The sequence below is a fragment of the Lactuca saligna genome, chromosome 2 (assembly GCF_052625555.1).
Source record: "Lactuca saligna cultivar CGN05327 chromosome 2, ASM5262555v1, whole genome shotgun sequence".
In the NCBI taxonomy this organism is placed as follows: domain Eukaryota; kingdom Viridiplantae; phylum Streptophyta; class Magnoliopsida; order Asterales; family Asteraceae; genus Lactuca; species Lactuca saligna.
Window position 1 is genome coordinate 57990100 of NC_136418.1, and position 4249 is coordinate 57994348.

General features: G+C 28.8%; 1 non-coding gene across 1 annotated transcript; it reads right to left on the bottom strand.

The window, feature by feature from the left end:
- Positions 1–1087: 1087 nt before the first annotated feature.
- On the bottom strand, positions 1088–1160 carry TRNAV-UAC (transfer RNA valine (anticodon UAC)). Its single transcript has one exon. It is a non-coding gene; the product is annotated as a tRNA-Val (tRNA).
- Positions 1161–4249: the final 3089 nt, after the last annotated feature.

The window sequence follows — 4249 nt, forward strand, 5'->3', positions numbered from 1 at the left end:
CGAAAAACGCAACAAAATCAAATCACAGGGACGATCCGATTACAAAAAAAAAAAGTTAGGAACCAAACATGCATTTTTAACCAAACCATAGAGACGATTTCACTAATTTACTCTTTTATTTATTATGATTTTTGGTGTGTGGTGCTTTGATGAAATAGTTTTGCTAAAAAAGGGTATTTCGTGAAATCCATTTCATAAAATGAATGGTCATTTTGTGATAAATGTTTAGAAGGTGGTCATTTTTGATAGTTTAACTTTCCATATTTGGTTATTTTAGTGATTAGTCCTTGTTATCTACCTAATTAAAAGAAAAAAAACGAATTAATAAAGAAAGTCTTAAAAATGAGGTTTTTCTTATTAAGTCTCTTTTTTCCTTCCATTTCACAACTACACATTATTTTCTCAAATAATTTTCAGTATTGCTTTAATTACATCATTTTTTTAAAGTATGTTGGCAATACTTTAAAAACCCAATTTTGCAACTCTCAAATTTTGTATTGGTTGTCATTTTATTATACAATTAAGAAAAGGGTGGTCACTAGTCACTTAATTTGTTAAATGGAATGTGATTGGTCATTTTTTACTCATTACAATTTTTTCCTATCCTTGTGATGTTTAATTTAATATAATTGGAAAAAAGGGTAATGCTAGTACCTACAAATTTCATCAAAATTTGAAGATATGCATCAAAATTTTTGTAGATTTTTTATGCAAGTTACGTGCTTGTTAATGATAGAGATTTTGTACCATCATTATTTTTACTATATTAGCTTATTGATCATTGTAAGTTTTAGAGGAAACAAGACCCATTATTGATTCTGGACCCTGGAACTATGCAAAGAAGACCCATTATTGATTCAAGAATCTGGACCTTGGAACCATGTAAAATAACGTAAATATGTGTCATTTATTAATCCATTTTATAGGTATGAAGCAAAAGTCAACCTTCGTGTACACATTCTAGATTCCCCTTAAATGGATTCCAAAAAAAAAAAAAAAAAAAGAACCCTACCGAAGTTCTCGAGGCAAAAATATCGCATCATTAACGCCGTTGGAATTGTCACGAAATTTAAGAAAAAAGACATTCTGTTCCTGCCCGGGATCGAACCGGAGACCTTTAGCGTGTAAAGCTAACGTGATAACCACTACACCACAAGAACTTTTGTACTTAGTCTGTAATCCTTGGTATTAGTATATATATTAACAATAACTCCAGGTGATTCTAATTGATTTTTCAATCAATTTAAACAATAATATACTTGGAAATTTTATGTGACCCAATCGTATTTATATACTTGATAATGTTACAAATAATATACAACGTTATTAAACTTGAGAAAAAAAATTTCTATATAGAATTATGACACCCACTAATGCGAACAAGAGGTTTTAGCTTCTGATTAAATTATGCTTTGCAAATGACCATTGACAAAACACAAGGCCAAACATTTGACTTTGCTGGTGTTTATTTGAAATAACGACTTTTTTTTTCACAGATAATTTTATGTTGCGTTTTCTCCAAGAAAAAAATAAATAAATAGAAAATGCGAAATTTTTTTATAAGAGATTATTCTTTTACTTTAACCAAAAAAATACCATCTATCAGGAGATTTTACGGTGTGCCTAGTGCTTTTACATGTACGTTTGTTTTTGTATAATTTTCCCTCTTTAGTTTGTTTATTGATGCTTTGGTTTCTAAAATATCAATATGGAAAACAAAATTTATCAAATTTCAAAGATATTTGTAATTAGAAAACCAAAAATTGTTTTGTCTTGATCAAACTATAGAAAAAGTATTAAACCCACTTCGTTTTCAAAATTTTCATTTTTTTAGAATTTTTTTCTAAAAATATAGAGAAATTTTCAAATCTAAGCGTACTCTTAGCTTGTAAAGCTAATGCGATAACCACTACAGCACAAGAACCTAAAACATATTTTTAGAAATCCGAATAACATAAATTTGGAAAATGTTAAATAACTAAGAGTCGCATCGCCAGACGGTGCAACGTGATCATGGAAATGGTTAAATGCAAAATATAACAATATACTATTATTGATATGTTTATCATAGCATCCCCGTTTTATTACATCTTATTACTTCGAATAAACATAGCATCCCCGTTTTGTTACATCTTATTACTTCGAATATATACCAAAATATAGCTATGTCACCTAAAAACTAAGCAAAAATCAGGTGTAGTATTAATAGGAAGAAATTTTGAAAGTTAATATAATGAACGTTTTATATAATCACAAGCAACAAATAATAACCTACATATTGGATTGATACAAAAGTAAACTGTAATCCCTTTTGAAACACGGATGAAAGTTTAATGACCATTTGCTGTCATTGTTTTATCTGTTAAATGCAAGAAACAAAAATATAATTTTGTTTATTATATCACTTTCATTTTCCCCGTTACAACAATGTATTGATGTAAAATTATTCAGTTATAACAATATAATCCAAATAGAAAAAACTTCAATGTTGAGTTAAAAAAATTAGAACTACAATAAAAATAGGATGTTATAATACGAAATTATACCTTTGTTTATTTACTATAGCATCCTACTTTAGTGATTAGTCCTTGTTACTACCTAATCCAGAAAAAAAAAATTAACAAAGAAAGTCATGAAAATGAGGTTTTTCTCATGAAGTCTTTTTTTTCTACACATAACGTGTTTCAAATAAGTTTAAACCATAGAGCAGTGTGAACACCATGATTTATGGAAAAACGACCTAAAATGATAATATAGTTTTCATTGTGTACACATTTAGTCCTCACTATTCTCTTTTTTTTTTTTTGGGTAAAACAAGTTATTTAACTTGTCGTTTTGTCCCCATTCAATGTTCATGACCGGCTAGGTTAAGTTTTCAGTTTGTACATATGTAGTCCTTAATGGTTTTTTGTTGCAAAATAAGTTTTTGTTGTTTTTACACATATTTAGTCCTTATGAGCAATTTTCTTTATGTTATGCACACGTGGAATCCTATGTGGGATAATCAGTAATAAGGTGTTCTCGTATGTGGGTCGTCTCTCACTTATTAGTAATCTAATTCATTAATCGGTTAAATAATATTGGTGTCTTAGTTTTCTCAAAGAAGCAGATGTTTTCGACTTTAGTTTCATCTATATCCATGGCAGACAATAATATTATTTATGATTGATTTCTTCAAACTCGTATTTGCACTTCCAAGACAAAATAACACCCTGGAAAAAAGTTTAGAGTTTTCCCTAACCTACATAAATTTTGTTTTTTGTTACTGAAGAACCATGTAAAAAGTACAAACTTTGGCAATAGATTGATGAAGAACATGTCAATTAACCCTAAATTTTGAAGATGAGCTTACTGTTGAGGTTTCTTGTCTCAACCACCTTGAATTATAGAATATAAAAACCCTAGAATTATTAGGGTTATGTCGCAAGGATTAATGAGATGCATCACAAAATTCTATTAATTTATTAATCACTAATAAATTAACAAAATAGCTCTCCAATAAACTCTCATGTTAATAATTGCTTAAATATATCCTTGATATCCTTGTATGTAACCTAAATGGACTCTATTATAATAATATTACCAATTGTTGTGATTATGGACACTATTTTCAACAACTGACATAATTATGGCTAATATTTTTTTTTACCTGATATAATATAGTTGGTATTGCTAATGAAGTTTATATTTGTATTATATATAGTTGGTATATACTATATGTAACGTCTGTGTTTCTAGGCTAGGCATTAAGGATGATGTAATAGTCTAGGATAACCTTTGTAACTTGTTTTGAAATAATAAAGATGTATTATTTGAGTGTTATGTGTTTATTGCTTAATTGTGTGACTTAATTGATTTAAGAATAAATATGAGTGTTAAAGTAAAATATTAGATAAACCCGATATCTATACATAAAGAGGTAGTGGTCATGACAAGGATTTCGAATATATAAAGAATGTTGAAATCCGAGTTATAACGAAGAAGTTATGACATGTCAAAGTTTCATGACAGAACTGGTACGACACCACGTGACGTAAATAGTGAGTTTACGATAGAGCGATTGTAACAACGCAAATTTCTCAAAAAAAAATTTCATTTCAAACAATTATATTATTTTTATTCAAACCCAATATAACTATTTCAAGTGTTAAGTCGAAATACAATTCATAAAATTCCCAAGATCTCAAAACATCAATCAGTGTGTACGCATCATGCCGGCGCCTTCCCACGGTCCTCGCTAGTACCTGAA